Consider the following 18,747-nt stretch of genomic DNA (forward strand, 5'->3'; position numbering starts at 1 on the left):
ACAAAGTCAACATGGGAGGCTGGTTAAGAAGATTCAATCGCTTGGCATTCAGGATGAGATAGGGTTATAAAGAAAGCTTTTAGCACATTGGCCTTCATAAATCAATGTATTGAGTACAGAAGATGGGATGTTATTGTTGAAGTTGTATAAGACATTAGCAAGGCCTAATTTGGAGCATCGTGTGACGTTTTAGTCACCTACCTAAAGAAAGATGTAAACAAGGTTGAAAGAGCGCAGAGAAAATTTACAAGGATGTTGCTGGGTCTGGAGGACCTGAATTATAAGGAAAAATTGAAAATGTTAGGACTGTATTCTATAGAACATAGAAGATTGAGATTTCATAGAGGTGTACAAAATATTGAGGGCTATAGATAGGGTAAGTGCAAGCAGGCTTTTTCCAGTTGGGTGGGACTGTAACCAGAGGTCATAGATTAAGGGTGAAAGGTGACATATTTAAGAAGAACATAAGGGGGAATTTCTTCACTCACAGGGTCAAGACAGTACAGAACTAGCTGCTAGCACAAGTGATGCATACAAGCTCGCTTTCAACATGAGAAGTTTGGACAGGTACATGGATAGTAGGGATTTGGAGGGCTATGGTCTCAGTGCAGGTAAATGGGAGTAGGCAGTTTAAAATGGTTTTGGCATTAACTAGATGGGCTGAAGGGCCTGTTTCTGTGCTGCACTTCTCTATGACTGTAGCTTTGTTGAGGAGTCATAACTAGTGGTCTGGCTGAAATATTAAAAGTAGCTTTTATAAGGCTACAGTTTTATTTTCATTATGGCCTATTTTTAGCCACAACACCACACCCTGTCATCACTGAAAATTTGCTCAGAGTGCATATCTCTGTTATGCACTCTGCTTTGTTGATCTGTTCTGTTGATCTTGCTGAGTCTGATATTTTCAATTTGCCACTACTCATCGGCTCATTCTCCTTCTTACATAGCATTCCTGATGTTGATCTTTATGGGCTGACTAATATGGCTTTCATAGCTACCCTGCATTAAGATGCAATATTGCACAAAGTTAGAGTAAAGGCTGGTTCCCTTTTTGTAAATTTAGGTCATGATTCCTATTTTAATAGACACCAAGCTGCTTGGCAAATTGGAAATCAGAGAGTATGCTGTATTATTTGAAAATGATTTAAGTAATATAAATATTATTTATAAACATACTTGTATGTCTTAGTAAATATTATGGAAATTTACTTGTAATTTGAAAATCAAGAAACAATAGTAAAAAGGCAGAACTATACTTGCTTTTGTCATCCTTCCGTGAATGGAGAGCCAACTGCTTTAATTTCATGAACAAAAACAGAATGTACTAAAAATATTCAGCAAGTCAGGCAATATTGTGAGTGCAAAGCAGGATTACTGTTTCAGGCTGATGATTAGAATTTCTTTCCTTTTTCGATATTCATAAAGTAGCATTAGTGTACATAAACTCATCATTGTGCCTCCTCTGAAATACTGTGCACATTGCTCCCTGTCTGTGGGGAGATTTGGATTGGATAATCGCCCTTCTAAATTTCCTGCAACCACTGATAGTCAACTTAATATCAGCAATCTTTTCTACCTCAGTGCACTGTGTAAAGATTTGATCTGTGTGAATAGTATGTATAACATGTATATATAGGTTTTTCATGGTTAGCTTGGTATATGTGACAACAATAAATCAATTCTAATTCCAGGTCCAACTGACTCACAGTTGAATATGAGCTGCAGCCTCCAGGATACAATGTGCTACATTTATTTAGTAAACAATGCTCCAGACATTCTCAGACCTTAAAACATAGGAGTAGAATTAGGCCATTCAGCCTATTGAGTCTGCTCCACCATGCATTAGGGTTGAGGAAGAACTTGCACAGATTAGAAGAATGGACAAAGAGGTGACAGATGGAATACAGTGTAGGGAACTACATGATCATGCACTTGGTAGAAGAAAGACATGTAGACTACTTTCTAAATGGGAAGCAAATTCTAAACAGGAAATTGGAGTTGCAATGAAACTTGGGTGTACTGGTGCAAGATTTCCTAAAGGTTAAGACCACAAGATAAAGGAGTAGAATTTGGCCATTTGTGCCATCGAGTCTGCTCTGCTATTTGGTCATGGCTCATTTATTTTCCCTCTAAACCCCAATCTCCTGCCTTCCCGCTGTAACCTTCGACACCCTTGCTAATCAATAACCTATCAACATCCACTTAAAATAAATTTAATGACTTGGCCTCCACAGCCATGTGTGGCAATGAACTCCACTGATTCACCACATTCTGACCAAAGAAATTCTTCCTCATCTCTATTTTAAAGGACATCCTTCTATTCTGAGGCTATGCCCTCTGGTTATAGACCCTCCCTCCACTGGGAACATCCTCTCCAACATCCACTCTATCTAGGCCTTTCAATATTTAGTAGGTTTTAATTAGACCCCCCCCCCCACCTTCATTTTTTTTTAAAGTCAAGTAAATACAGGCCCAAAGCTATCAAGTGCCTCTTAAACATTAACCATTTGATTCCCAGAGTCATTCTAGTAAACTTCCTATGGATCCTCTCCAATACCAGGAAATCCTTTGTTAGATATGAGCCTAAAATTGTTCATTATACTCCATTTATGGCCTGACCCAGTAAAATCTCAGCATTACATTCTTGCTTTTATATTCTAGACCCCTCAAAATGAATGCTAACATTGTATTTGCCTTCCTTACTAATGACTCAACTTGCAAGTTAATCTTTAGAGAATCCTGCACTAGGTCTCCCAAGTCCTTTTGCACCTTCAATTTCTAAATTAGTCCAGAAACCAATTAAGGAAACCAAGCTGGCTTCCATCTATTTTATCGTGTGCCTACAAGTATCTTAAAACCAAAACCTTAAAAATGGACTCTAACATCTTACCAACCATTGAAGTCAGGCTAACATGCCTAGAATTTATCACCTTTCATAACTTCATCATTGTGATTAGTGATTTCTTTATCTTAAATATATCTTCATGAAGGTCAAAAGCCAACTGTACCTTACACATGAAAATCCTTGGGTTTTGAAAAGTCACAACTTGAATGAAGGTTGGTGGAAAGAGTGCAGGAGGCATAGCAACCACAATATACATGGATTTTAGAATGTTGTCAAAGTTATCAAATATTCAAGAACTCCCCCAGATAAGACTTAAGATCTGAAGAGAGGACTGAGAAGTCATCGACTGGAGGAAGTACTTCAAAGGCGTCTTCTTTAAAGCAAGAATTCTTGGCAGCACATAATTCACTACAATCTTGGCATTACCCCAGCCAGTAAGAGTTTCATGAGATCATCAGTAACTGAAAAACAAAAAGGTTGCTGGAGCAGAAAAAATTCCTGCTGAAGAATATATTGTATAGTACTTAAACCACAAGTTAACCAGTTGATGATTCATTATGAAGCTCAAAAAATCTTGAAACAGTTGCTTCTTCAGGGCTTTATTTAATGCAGCTACATAACTCTCTGTCACTTCCCTGGAAGGAGAATTATACAGAAAAATCAATGAATGTTTGATGCCATGACACTGCATAATACTCTCAATCAATGTGCACTGTGATTTATTGTCCGGCACTTATCATGTTTGTATTCATGCATAGGACTAGTCTATCTGAACTTATCAACGGTACATTCCAATGTTATAAAAAGTGTCACTATTTCCAATTTCAATATATTTCAAGTATGCACTGAAAATAAAACTGACATGAACTCATTGGAATAATTGAATAATCCGTTTCTTTCCATGGTTGTATTGATGTCTTGTATGATACTGCTTTAACTTCTTGGAACAATTTACATACTGAGGCTACTTCTTCCAAGTCTCTCCCAATATTCATTCAATAAGCAAAACTTCTGGCAGCAGCTTTCATGTTGAAGATTATGTTTTGAATATAGCTCATCTCAGGTACTTCTTCCTGAGAATGCTTGAAATAGTGACTCAGCATTCCCATTTCAAACAACACCGGTATGTTTGACAATTCAAGTGCGAAATTGAAGAATATTTCATAAGTCTTCATTATAGGCATGTCTATGCTGTACCTGTATACTTGCTGAGTCACCTGGCCAGTAGTGGTAGCAGTGACCTGGAACTCATCAGCTCTAAACTTCAGTTTGAAAATCTTGCACTCTCTACCCATAGCAGAAAATTCATGCAATGATCTGAACAGAGCATCTTGAGTTTGTAATTACATCTTAATTTGATAAATGATATTCAATTGTATATTCACCCTATGAAAGTAAATCTGCCACCAGGAAACATCCCATTAGGAATCAATGATTTTTCGTCACATGGAAGATAATGGCTTCCTTCCCAGTGATGCTTATTTAATGAATGAGGCAAATAATAAAGGGAACTTTCTAAATAAAATTCATAACATGGTTGATAATAGCACTAGTGCTATATAACTTGAATCATCTTATGACCATAGGACATAGGAGCAGAATTTGGGCATTTGACCTATCAAGCCTGCTCCAGCAATCATGCCTGATTTATTTATTACCCCTCCCCCCCCCACTAACCTCATTCTTCTGCCATCAACCCATAACCTTTGACGTCTTTAGTAATCAAGAACCTATCAACCTCCGCTTTAAATATACCCAAGAAGTTGACCTCTTCAGCCATGTGTGGCAATGAATTCCACAGATTCACCACCCTCCGACCAAAGAAATTCTGTTTTAAAGCACATCCTTCCATTCTGAGACAGTGCCCTCTGATTATAGACCCACCTACTATTAGAAACATCCTCTCCACATCCACTCTATCTAGACCTTTCAATATTTGGTAGGTTTTGATGAGATCCCCCTCATTCTTCTGAATTCAAGCAGGTACATGCTCAGAGCCATCGCATGTGCCTCATACATTAACCGTTTCATTTCTGGGATCATTCTCATATCTTATTCTTTTATTAAGGCTTTTGTTCTGAGTGATCCAGCACATATTTTTTTATTTAAGATGTGCTTGCATTTATTAATTTTTTTTGTTGCACATTACTCCAATTTCTCATTCTTAAGATACAATGAAGTTAGCACCATTATTAGGTTAGACATGAAGCTGGAATAACAGTTAATCATTCCAAGAGTGAAACATTGTGATATTGTCTGGATGTTTGGTTCTCATTATAGCATTACATTTGTCTTTAACATTTGGGCTGCTAATACTCACCTTCAAATTTAAGACACACCATTCCTGGCTGTGCTAATGCACAAGTAAACTGCCTACTTTCCACATGATGATGATGGAGAAACTTTAATACTTCCTCCAAAATACATGGATTATTTTCTGCAACAATCTGTGGTTGCACGGTCAGATTATTTGTTAATGCCCTACACAACTATGTGCATAGAAGGCTGAAAGTTCTTTGAGGATGATTTAATTATGTAAGGCAGTTTAGTATAGGAATTCAAAATCAGAGACTCCCACCAACCAGGTCATGCTCTCTTCTCGCCACTGCCATTAGGAAGAAGATGCAGGAGCCTCAGGATTTACCTTACCAGGTTCAGGAACCGTTACTAGTCTCAGCCATCAGGTTCTTGAATTACAAGAGATAACTTCACCCATCTTCACTTGCCCCATCACTGAACTGTTCCCACAACCTAAGGACCCACTTTCAAGGATTCTTCGTTTCATGTTCTCAATATTTAAGAATGACCCTGTAGCTTGCATTGGCTAGCGGCACAGGGCTATACTGAACTAAACCGAATATACTATGGGTTTGATGCTTGATTTTCTATGTGTAGTTCACACACTTTTTGCCATTTACACAATTCGTTCTTTTTCTTTGTGTGTGGGTATTCTATGTTTTCTTGAATGGGTTCCATGGTGTTCCTTTGTTTTGTAGCTGCTTGCAGGAGGATGAATCTCAGTGTTGTATTCTGGGTATATACTTTGATATTATATTTACTTTGACTTTGTATTATTTATTAGTAGTAGTAGTATTCCTTTTTTTTTCTTTTTTGTATTTGCACAGTTTGTTGTCTTCCACACTGGTTGTCCACTCTATTGGTGCAGTCTTTCATTGATTCAATTACAGTTACTGGATTTAGAGTTTGCCCGCAAGAAAATGAGTCTTAGGGTTGTATATAGTGACATATATGTACTTTGATTATGAATTTACTTTGGACTTTTGAACCTACTGTATGTATCAATTAGATGCTCTTCTAACTGTCCTAATCGATTTTCAGCTGCAGATAGGGTACAGCAAATCACTTCTTTCTGACAAATAGGTCTTGAGATTAAAATAACCAAAATGTTCTTCTGGGAATTATAGTAAATTATTAGAATTCTCTGCTTAGAACTCAGTAAGTGAATGAATTCAAGCCAAAGAAAGATAAATACAAAAGATTCTGCAGATGCTGGAGATCTTGAGCAACACACACAAAGACTAATAATTTTTTGGATACCACGGGAATCAGGAGATGAAGAGACAGGGCCGGAGTTTGATACAGATGATATTGTTGATTAGTAGAGCAGTTTTGATTGATGTAATAGCCTGTTGCCGCTTTTTATGTTCAAATGTTTTGAGTTCCCTTTGCCATTCTCACATTTTCCACTCTTCAAGAGCTTCTCATTCTCACCCAAAAGTCACTTGTCCTTATTTTATTCTGCACTAAGTATCAATCGCGTCCTTTCTAACTTTGGTGCCAATGTTCTGCTCCACACCGCAAATTCAGGTCATTCTCATTTTCATCACTCCACCCAAATCATAGTATTTATACTTCAACATATAAGTATAAATACTGGAAAGATACAACTGATCGCGCATTGTATGTAAAAGACAAAAATCATGCTAACGTTTGCGATGTAATCTTTGCATTGGAAACTCACTCTGACTAACGTGCTTACCAACCCGCTGAGCATTTCCAGTATTCGCTTCTCATTACGGTTTGAACTCAACCGCAGGACTAAAGAAACATTCTACTTACGGCTCGCGGCCGTTTCAGATTTTTTCAACACATGTGAACGACGTGGTGATGAAAGGAACTGGGCCGAGCGGGCAGTCTGCACCGGCCCCACTTCGGCTGCAGGTGGCACCAGCCCCAGCCCCAGCCCCGGGCCTCGGGACGGCAGAGCAGCCCGCTCGCGAGACCGCCGCCCGACCTCGCGAACCGCCCGCTCCGCGCCGGATCAGACCGGCTGTGCTCGCCGCTGGCAGGGAGAAGATGGACGAGGAGGAAGCAAGCCTACGGGCGGTTCGCCGGAAAGCACATCGTCGGCTTCCATCTTCGGCCTGCAGCTCGAAGCCGGAGCCGTCGGCGTGAACCTGCGGGCGGCTGCTCCAATCGCCGGGCACGTTCGGCGCGGTGAGTGTGAGCGCTAGCTTGTGTGCAGCCGTCTTGCTCTTACTCCGGGTCGGGCGTTGCTATGGCAAATAAGAGGGGAATAGAAAGCTTTCATCACTTCTCCAGTACTTTAACAACAGGCCCTTCTCCAGGAAATGGCAGAGGACTTAACTAATTTGTGCTTATCTTCACAGAGAGAGAAAAACAACAAACACAAATCCTGCCAGAAATAATAATGTATCAGTGAGAACGGGAAACTGAAGGAAATTAGTATTAGCCCAAAAATAGTTCCTAAACAAGTTGATGTTGAAAGCTAATCTGCCCTTGATCCTGATAAAATATCTTCGAGATGAAACGTTAACTGTTTCTCTTTCCACAGACGCTGCCTGATCTCTGAGTTTGTCCGGTATTTTGTTTTCATTTCAAATTTCCCATTCTAAAGGTTTTATTTTATTTCAGAATCAAGTTTATTATCACCGGCATGTGACGTGAAATTTGTTAACTTAAGAGTCTTGAAACAGACAAGACATAGTCAATTAAAAATGCTATAGACTCTGAAATTTGTTACTGTAATTTGTTACTTAAAGCAACAAGAGACACAACAGAACCACTGTTCTAAACTCTAATGGTAAAACTGAAATGTGTAGTGAAAGATGCAATAATAGAACATTTTCATGGTGTAACAATGTAAAGGATTGAGCAGGGTTAGTGCACATTTATGAAAGGAAACAATTTCTGATTAATCTGCTGGAGATCTCTGAGGAGGTAACTAGTAGAACCAGTGGATGTGGTATGTTTGAATGTTTGATAAGGTTCTGCACAAGACGGTGGTCAACATGGTTAGACCACATAGAATTGAGTCTAATTTGAATTGAAATTTGAATATTAGATAGAAAGCAAAGAATATGATTAAGTGGATTTTCTCATGACAGGGATAGGTGCTTTGGTCACAATTTAGGAATTATTTGAAGAAAATAGTAAACTTCAGTCATCTGCTTTTCTGTCAAGTTCTTCTTAAACTCAATAGCAAAGTTTCAATGCTTCTGTTTAGTTTTACAAGTAGAAGTTTTCATGTTTTGGCAAATGCTTTCTGTGGTAAATGATGCTGAGGTTGAGCCTATTCCTTCCTGTACTTTGATCTGAAAGAATGCTTAAAAATCTTAAGTAATGCATAATACTGTTTTAAATTCAACTTATGATAGGTATTTTGGCTCATTTCTATGTTGATTATGTTGCCAAAAATAAGTAATATATCATCTGTATTACAATTAATAGTGAGTGGGATGATGCCGATATTTGGATGCCAACATCTACATCTCTCTCATTTTGCCTCTGTTCCTGAATGAGATAGATAGATAGATACTTTATTCATCCCCATGGGGAAATTCAACTTTTTTTCCAACGTCCCATACACTTGTTGTAGCAAAACTAATTACATACAATACTTAACTCAGTAAAAAATATGATATGCATCTAAATCACTATCTCAAAAAGCATTAATAATAGCTTTTAAAAAGTTCTTAAGTCCTTGCGGTTGAATTGTAAAGCCTAATGGCATTGGGGAGTATTGACCTCTTCATCCTGTCTGAGGAGCATTGCATCGATAGTAACCTGTCACTGAAACTGCTTCTCTGTCTCTGGATGGTGCTATGTAGAGGATGTTCAGAGTTTTCCATAATTGACCGTAGCCTACTCAGCGCCCTTCGCTCAGCTACCGATGTTAAACTCTCGAGTACTTTGCCCACGACAGAGCCCGCCTTCCTTACCAGCTTATTAAGACGTGAGGCGTCCCTCTTCTTAATGCTTCCTCCCCAACACGCCACCACAAAGAAGAGGGCGCTCTCCACAACTGACCTATAGAACATCTTCAGCATCTCACTACAGACATTGAATGACGCCAACCTTCTAAGGAAGTACAGTCGACTCTGTGCCTTCCTGCACAAGGCATCTGTGTTGGCAGTCCAGTCTAGCTTCTCGTCTAACTGTATTCCCAGATATTTGTAGGTCTTAACCTGCTCCACACATTCTCCATTAATGATCACTGGCTCCATATGAGGCCTAGATCTCCTAAAGTCCACCACCATCTCCTTGGTCTTGGTGATATTGAGACGCAGGTAGTTTGAGTTGCACCATATCACAAAGTCCTGTATCAGTTTCCTATACTCCTCCTCCTGTCCATTCCTGACACACCCCACTATGGCCGTGTCATCAGCGAACTTCTGCACATGGCAGGACTCCGAGTTATATTGGAATGAGCCAGTGTTGCTTGTATGTTTACTCCAACCATCAATGTTATTGTTCCAATTACAGCTTCAGAACATAGAAAATGAAGGGGGGGGGGGGGGTGTTGAGTTACCAAAAAAAAATTAGGGGGAGGAGAAAGAGAGAATTAAAACATCACATGATTAAGTAAATTCCCAAAACATTCTTTTAAGTATAAGGACAGGAGGGTTACCAACAAAAGAAGTTGGATCCATTGGGGAATATAGTGACAATCTGTGCATGAAATCAAAGGATGTAGGCGAGGTCTTAAAATTATTTATTCTCATCCATATTCATCAGGAAGAAGGAAACTATAATTGAGAATTTGGGGAAGTGGATCAATTGAGAAGATAACATAGCAATGGCAGGTGAAATTTAATCTTGATAGATGTGAGATGTTGTTCTTGGAGAAGACCAATAAGTGAAGAAGTATTGAAGATGGAAAGGTTTTCATTTACAAGTCCAAGACCCTGAAGGTGGCAGCACAAGGAAATAAGATATTAAAGAAGGCTTGCAATATAATTGACCTTGTTGATAGAATCAAATGCAGTGATGAATTGGCATATAGGAGGGAGATTGAAAATCTGGTTGAATGGTGCCACAACAGCACCCCCTCTCACTCAATGTAAATAAAACCAAAGAGGTAATTATTGACTAAAGGAAGAAGAAACCAGAGGCCCATGAGCCAGTCCTCATTAGAGGATTGGAGGTGGAGAGGGTCAGTAACTTTAAATTTCTTCGCCTTATTAGAGGATACAAAGAAGGCACAACAGTGCCTCTCTTAGAAGTAGATCTTTGAGCAGATTCAACATGTCATCTAAAAGCTTTGACAAACTTCTATAGATGCACAATGGAGAGTATCCTGACTGGTTACATCATGGCCTGGTATGGAAACACCAATGTCCAAGAAAGGTAAAACCTACAAAAATGTGGTGGATACAGTCCAGTACATCATAGGATAGGCACATTTACATTGAGCACTGCCACAAGTAGGAAGCATCCACCATCAATGACCCCCACCATCCAGGCCATGCTCTCTTCTCACAGCTGCCAAAGCAAAGGAGATTGAGGAGCCTTGGGTCCAGTCCTACACCACCAGTTGAGGAACAGTTATTACCATCCAACCATTGTGGACCTGAAACAATCTGTATAACTTCACTCACCTCAACTCTGAACTAATTCCACAACCTGTGGACTCACTTTCAAGGTGATGTCATTGTGTGAGTGGGCCAGTGTTAGAGTAGACAGTTCAGGCTTTGGCTCATAGAGGCATCAGTGAGGAGAGGCAAAGGCTCTCTGTAGGAGATTTTTTTTTGTCATAACAGAGCAGTGGGGATGCCAAGCAGATACTGGAATGCTTGTTGTAGGATGTGGGAAGGCAGGGAGCTGCAACAAATTGAAGCTGAAGTTGGATGAACTCCAGATCATTCGGAAAGCTGAGGGGTTGATTGACAGGACATACAGGAAGGTAGTTATATGCAGGGCACCAGTAATTGGTAACCATCAGGAGGGTAAAAGGGAATAGTTAGCCCTTGTGGCCATTCAGGTATTCCACTTTGGATACTGTTGGGGAGGATGTCCCATCAGAGAAAAGCCACAGCGGTAGGTCTCTGGCACCGAGTCAGTCTCTGTGGATCAGAAGGGAAGGGGGGAGAAGAAGCAAGCTTTAGTGATAAGGGATTCATGAGCTAGGGAAACAGGAGAGATTGAAATTTCTACATGGTTGATTTCTCCTGGTGCCAGGGTTGGGACATCTCGGATCGTGTTCATATCATTCTTTTTTGTAATTTTTTTTATTGAAGTTCATCATCAAACAAACATTTCCATAAGATGTATTTCAGACATTATACATAGAAATCATATAAATGTCCACATAGTATTTATCTGAAGTATACACTTATAGAAAAGAGTGGAGAGAAAAAACAAGCAAAAGGAAAAAAACTATGTATAGGTAGGGAGTGAATTTTTTTTACAACATATTCATTGATTTGTGAGGATAAAATCAAGCCTATGAGGCATTATCTAGTTAAACCATTTTCCCAGTATGAATCAAATTGTTCCAGCTTATGATTAACAGATGTTGTTATCTTCTCCATTTTGTAAATGTCCATTGTAATTTCCATCCATGCATTTAAAGTTGGGCTCTCCTGTGATAACCATTTCCTAGTAAAAGTCTTTTTACCAGCCACCAACAGTATATTCATTAAATATTTATCTCTTTTCAACCATTCTTGAGGGATATATCCAAAATATATGGTCTTACTCTCTAAGGGTATTTCACATTTAAAGATGTCTTGTAGGGCATTGTGTATCCCCCTCCAATAGTCTTTGATAACAGGGCAGTCCCAAAAAATATGATAATGATTTGCATTTTGATTTCCACAATTTCTCCAGCAAACAGGGAGGTTACTATCATAATGGGATTTCTGGGAGGGTGTAATAAAATATCTTATCAAGTTTTTCCATCCAAACTCCCTCCATTTCTGTGAACTGGCACACTTCCATTGGTACCTCCATATTATTGTCCATTCTTTGTCAGATATAATTATTCCTCCTTCCTTCCCCCATTTTGTTTTAATGTATGAAGTCAAATGTGTTTTAAGATTTGACAACCCCTTATACGTGCTTGAAATGATTCTACTACCATTATCTGAATTATATGCTTTTCTAAATAGGTCTATCAAGCATGTACTTGCCTTGGTTACATTTTTAAGTGTCTTATTAACATATTGTCGCATCTGTAAATATCGATAAAGATCTTGTTTTTCTAATAAGCGTTTCTCTTTAAGCATTTCAAAACTGAACAGTGTTCCTTCTTTCATTATGTTGCAAAGAACTGTTATTCATTTAGCTGTCTAGTCCTTAAATCTAGCATCCAGTTTATTTGGTGTAAAATCCGAGTCATATGCACACCATTTAAGAATTGCAATATCTCCCTCTAGATTATATTCTTTTATAGCAGTTTTCCATATTTTAAGAGTCAATTTCACCCATGGGTTATCAATAGTATTTATATACCTTTGCAGGTTGTTATCAGCCAAAATTGCTTGTATGGGGATGGGAAGTACCCGCTCCTCAATGTTTTTCCATTGTGCGTCATATGATGGGTTGCACCAATATATCATAGCTCTCAACTGTGCTGCAAAATAATAATCTCTAAGAGAAGATAGGCCCCATCCCCCCCTTTTCCTTTGCTAATTGCAAAGTTTTGAGATGAACTCTAGGCCTTCTACCCTGCCAGATATACCTTGATAACATCTTGTTCCATTCATTGAATTGATTTTGATTAAACTCTGTTGGTAGGGTCTGAAAGAGATATAACAGCCTGGGCAGTATATTCATTTTAATAGACTCAATCCTTGAACTGAGACTGAAAAAAGGAATCAGGTTCCACCTTGCCATATCTTCTTTAATTTTTTTATATAAAGGCTGATAATTACATTCTGATAATTTTGCCAAATCTTTTGGCATAATGATGCCCAAATATTTGAAAGACTCTGTTTGCCATGCCCAGGGATATCTACTTTCAATTTCTCTTGGTGGGGCTATAGTAATATGAAAGTAATTGGGTTTTATCTATGTTGATCTTGTATCCTGATAATTGACCACATTGTTCAAAGGATTGCATCAATTTAGGTAAAGAGTATGTTGGTTGCCCTAGATAGATCAAAATGTCATCTGCGTAACAAGCCAATTTATGCTCTGTCCCTTTAACAGTAATTCCCCTGATATCTTAATTTTGTCTGATGTATTGAGCTAATGGTTCTAAGTATAATGTGAAGAGTAGCGGTGACCATGCACAACCCTGTCTCATGCCCCTTTCTAGGGTAAGACTATTTGATAAATATCCATTGATTTTAATCCTAGCAGTAGGGTTGTCATATAGTGTCTGTATAGTTTTAATAATTGTGTCTTGGAAACCAAATCTATGTAAAACTCTGTAAAGAAAATTCCAATTAACCGAATCAAATTCCTTTTCAGCACCCACGCTTATCACTATTGCTTCGATTTTATTTTTTTGTATATGATTCATAATGTGAAGTGTCCTTCGTATATTGTCGTGTTTGGCGTTGTCATATAAAACCTGTCTGATCGTTACGTATCAGTATGGGTAGAAACTCCTCTAATCGTTTGGCCATGATGGAGGTAAATAATCTATAATCTACATTAAGAACGGATATTGGTCTAAATGACCCACATTCCATTTTATCCTTGCCTTCTTTCAGTATAGCTGAGATTATCACTTCCTTCCAACTGGGTGGCATTTGGGCCTTTTTTAGAGCCCAGTTCAGTGTGAGGAGTAAAGCAGGAATTAACTCATTTTTAAATTCTTTGTACCACTCTGCCGTATACCCATCTGATTCTGGTGACTTGCTTAATTTAAGCCTACTAATTGCAGCTTTTAGTTCAACTTCAGTTATGTCAGCAGTCATCGTTCTATTTTGTTCTTCGCTTAAAGTGGGTAACTAGAGAATTCAAGAAGGTGTCAGTTTGGGTTATGCTTCCCCCTGGAACTTTGGAATATAGAGTTTTGTAAAACACTTCAAAAGCTTCTTGAATTTCACTTAGTTTATTTTTTATCATTTTCGTTCTTGGGTCCCTAATTCTATGAATTGTATTTTCTGCTGTCTTTTGTTTTCAGTTTTCACGCCAGTATTTTCATAGACTTCGATCCACTTTCATAATGTCTCTGTTTCAGAAACATTAAATTTTTCCTGATTTCTTGCATAGCCAAACTGTTAATTTCATTCCTATTTTTTAAAATTTCCCCTAATGTATCCTGTGCCAAATTCAATTTGTGTTTATCCTCTAGTTCCTTCAGCCTATTTTGTAATTCCTCTAATGTCTTATTCCTTATTTTTTTCCTATATGAAGATATCGCTATAAATTTCCCTTTTAAGACAGCCTTCAGAGTATCCCATAAAATGGGAGGTAAAACCTCTCCATTATCATTAAATTCTAAGTAGAGACCAATTTCTTTTTTAATTTGTTCCTTAAAGTACGGATCATTGAGTCGGCTTGAATTTAGTTTCCAAATAGTATTCTTTGGTTGTAGGTCAAAATCAGCAGATAAATATATAGGTGCATGGCCGCTTACATCTATTGTCCCAATTCCACAGGTGTTTATTTTGTCTTTGTCTTTTCCAAATGTTATGAAATAGTCTATTCTTGTATACACAGAATGGGGAACAGAATAATGAGTGTAATCCCTTCTTTTGGGGAAAAAGTCCCTCCATATATCAATTAAACCAACGTCCTCAAAAAGTGTATTAACTTTCTAATGTAAGGATTTTGTTTCATAGGTTTTTCTATTGGAAGAGTCTAAGTTTGGTTGTAATTGTAAATTTAAGTCTCCCCACATATCAGGAGACCTTCTGTTTCTGCTACCATAATATCAGTAATTTTCTGAAAGAAACCAATATCACTTCCTGGGGGTGCATATATATTCAATAGAGTAACTGAATTTCCATCTATATTCCCCCTTTCCAGAATATATCTGCCCTCTTTATCTCCCATTTTGAATACTTTTTCAAAATTTAGCTTACTTGAGATAAGAATAGCAACTCCTCTTCTTGTCCTGATTTATATGAGGAGAAAAACAAATGTGAAGCCCATTCTCTGTAGTTTTCTTTGCTCATTATCACTTAAATGAGTTTCCTGTAAATTTACTACATGGGCTTGTTCTTTTTTCATTTTGGATAAAATTCTATTACATTTGATTGGATTTAATAGCCCATTGACATTAAAAGAAATGAATTTTACTTTGTCCTTAGCCATCTGTATTTGTCAATGTATCATTGAAATTAGCAGAATAAAACTTAATCGATCTACTCCTTGAACAAATAAGAACCAAGAAATGCAAATAATAACAAAAATGGCAACATATGTGTGATTCCAAGGCTGAGGTCTCTGGTAGATGAGGCGTTGAGCCAGAGGAAATGTCTATCTGTGGGGGATAACCCCTCCTACTTGTGAGTTGAGGGCTCCCATTGCAGTATTCATAAAAGTCAATAAACAAATCCATTACACAGAAAATATTTCCCTGTGTACTCCATACATATATATATATATATACACACACACACACACACACACACACACACACACACACACACACACACACACACACACACACACACACACACACACACACACACACACACACACACACATTACATACATACACTTATATATATTCCTATTTTGGTGGGGAAAAAGGAGTAAGTGAGTGAATAAAGAATAACAACTAAGTAATATAAAATCCACATTATAATAAGTATTTCTTGAGATAGATAGATCACCGTCTACTTTTGCTTCCGTTTAGCTTCTCAACATTTTTAAAGTTAGCTAAACCTTATGGCTCTTCTGGAGGAGGTGAGAGCTGTCTTTGGAAAACTCCCAGTCTCTTCCTGATATACTTCTTTCGGTCTCCTCCCGTCTCCTGCCTTCTCGATTCTCGCACTATTTCCCAAGCGGAGCGGGATAATTCCTCTGCCAGGCTTTCCCTCGGTTTGATCATGCTGATGGGCAACCCTCTGGCCTTCATGTCTGTATTCGCCTTTTCCAATATCTGGTACAGCTGTATCCCATCTTCATAAAACATTTGAAGTTTAGCAGGGTATGGAGTTTGAAATCCAATCTTTCCTTGTTTTAATATTCGCTTTACTTCAGAGTATTCTTTACGTTTCTGCAGGACCACGGGGGGGGGGGGGTAATCTTGGTCAAAATATATTAATTTATCGTCTAAAAACACCCTCTTCTTACCCCAAGCCCCTTGTAGAATCTCCACCTTGGTACTGTATGGAAGGAATTTAATTATTATTGAGCGTGGCTTATCTGCTCTGCCTTGGGACGAGCGCACGATGCGCTCTCTCGATTTCCAGCTCCATAGTCGAGGGAAGCTCCAGCGCGTCGCACAGCAACTTTCCAACAAACTCTGTCATAGACAAGCCCTCCACTCCTTCGGGAACATTGTATATTCTGATATTTTTCTGCCATGATCTTCCCTCCAAGTCAAGCAGTTTACCTTATTGTTGATTTAATATTTTTATTGTCTTATTTAGTATCCGTTCCACGTTTTGAACGAGATCTTCCACCTTCTCAATTCGAGTCTCTGCCACCGCTATTTTTTGATAGACGTTGGCGAGCTCTGACTTAATATCATGTAGCTGCTGTTTTATATCTTTCTGGAACTCTCTTATCTCTTTCAAAATTTCGATCATATTTGCTGCTTCACCTGAATGAGGCCCAGCGTCCACCTCGCTAGCACGTGGTCGGGCAGGAGAGCCGCTCGCTGCACTCCTCTTGACCGCAGGCTCCGCAGTGTTGCTTTTTTATTTCCATTCTTTTTCTCCATTCTTGCCCCTCTTATTAGTTCAAATACTTTTGAAAAATACTATATTTGATGGGTTAACAAGGCTTAATACGTGTTTTTCCAGAGGAGCTAGTGACTTAAGCTAGAGTTGGATAAACTAGAGTTGCAAGGGAATAGGAACCAGAGCATCAGAGCATCAGAGCAGTTAGTGGAGTAGTTCTGGGAAAGATGTTGTTAAACCTACATACAAAGACAGAGGAATCTAAAGATTCAGCATAGTGGGAGTGATTTTCTGTGTTATGTACATTTCATTGCAGGAGTTTTGTAGGAAAGGTGGATGAGATTAGGGCATGGATCAGCACAAGGACTTATGACATTGTAGCCATTAGTGAGACTTGGTCGCAGGAGACACAGGACTGGCAAATCAATGTTTTATGTGATAGAATGGGAGAGATTAAAGGGTGAGGGGTAGCATTTCTAGTCAGGGGAAATGTCTTGGTAGTGCTCAGACAGGACAGACTGGAGAACTCTTCTACTAAGGCTATGTGGGTGGAACTGGAGAATAAGAAAGGGATGACTGCCAAACAGTCCATGGGATTTAGAGAAATAAATCTGTCAAGAGATTGCAGACTGTTGCAAGAAACATAAGGTTTTGATGATAGGTGAATTTAACTTTCCACACTGACAAATGTGGACTGACTGGGACTCCTTTACTATAAAAGGGCTGGATGGGATGGACTTTGTCAAATGTATTCAGGAAAATTTCTTTAATCAATGCATAGGTGTACCAACTAGAGAGAGAGAGAGTGTGATACTAAATTTCCTATTAGGAAATGAGACACAAGTTTGTATAAGGGGACACTTTGCATTTAGTGATTGTAATTATCAAGATAGTTACAGAGGATAGGTCTGGTCCTCAGGTTGAGATTTAAATTAGATGGCCAATTTTGATGGTATCAGAAATTATCTGGCAAGTGTGAATTGGGGCAAATTGTTTTCTGGGAAAAGTGTAGATGGTAAGTGGGAGGCCTTCAAAAGTATGAATTTGAGAGAACATAATTTGCATGTGCTTCTGAGAACAAAAGGCAAGGACAATAGGTTTAGGGAACTTTGGTTTTTGAGAAATATTGAGGCCCTGTTTAAGGAAAGGAGGTGCAAGGAAGTATAGGCAGGAAGGAGCAAATGAGGCACTTGAGTAAAAGAAATGCACGAGAACACTTAAGGAAATCAGGAGGGCTAAAAGAAGGCATGAAGTTGCTCTAGTAGACAAGGTGAAGGAGAATCTCAAGAGCTTCTACAGATATATTAAGAGCAAAAGGATAGCAAAGGACAAAATTGGTCCACTGGAAGATCACAGTGGTCATCTATGCATGGAGCTGAAAGAGACTAGGGAGATCTTAAATGGATTTTTTTGCATTTGTATTTACTTGGGAGACAGACACAAAATCTATAGATGTGAGGCAAAGCAGCAGTGAAGTCATAGGCCATATACAGTTTACAGAGGAGGAGGAGGTGTTTGCTCGCTTGAGGAAAATTAGGGTGGATAAATCCTCAGGGCCTGACAAGGTGTTCCCTCAGACCCTGTGGGAGGCTAGTGCAGAAATTGCAGGGGGCTAGCAGAGATATTTAAAACATCTTTAGCCACGAATGAGATGCCAGGGGATTGGAGGATATCTAATGTTCTGCTGTTTAAGAAAAGGTCTAAGAATAAGCTAGGAAATTGTAGGCCAGTGGGCCTGACATCAGTAGGGGGTAAGGTATGGTAAGGAACTGGATATATAAGTATTTGGTTAGACAGAGACTGATTAGGTAGGGATAGTCAACATGGCTTTGTGTCTGCTGGGTCATGCCTAACCAATTTATAGAGTTTTTAGAAGAAATTGGCAGG

The 18,747-nt window shown here is 38.7% G+C and overlaps 1 protein-coding gene and 1 long non-coding RNA gene across 3 annotated transcripts in view; one reads left to right on the forward strand and one right to left on the reverse strand.

Moving 5' to 3' along the window:
- Window positions 1-1,734: 1,734 nt before the first annotated feature.
- Window positions 1,735-7,072, reverse strand: LOC140726814 (uncharacterized). The gene is made up of 2 exons (XR_012098733.1): window positions 6,926-7,072; window positions 1,735-3,480 (listed from the first exon to the last, which is right to left on the reverse strand). It is a non-coding gene; the product is annotated as an uncharacterized lncRNA (long non-coding RNA).
- A 92-nt stretch (window positions 7,073-7,164) lies between these two features.
- Window positions 7,165-18,747, forward strand: part of LOC140726813 (probable ribonuclease ZC3H12C) — a 90,349-nt gene continuing 78,766 nt past the window's right edge. Inside the window, exon 1 of one of the 2 annotated variants that reach the window (XM_073043662.1) lies at window positions 7,165-7,303. The gene's annotated coding sequence lies outside the window, so the exon portion shown is untranslated. The remainder of the gene's footprint in view (window positions 7,304-18,747) is intronic. The other variant, XM_073043663.1, reaches the window with a different exon arrangement.

This window comes from Hemitrygon akajei, chromosome 4 (genome assembly GCF_048418815.1).
Source record: "Hemitrygon akajei chromosome 4, sHemAka1.3, whole genome shotgun sequence".
In the NCBI taxonomy this organism is placed as follows: domain Eukaryota; kingdom Metazoa; phylum Chordata; class Chondrichthyes; order Myliobatiformes; family Dasyatidae; genus Hemitrygon; species Hemitrygon akajei.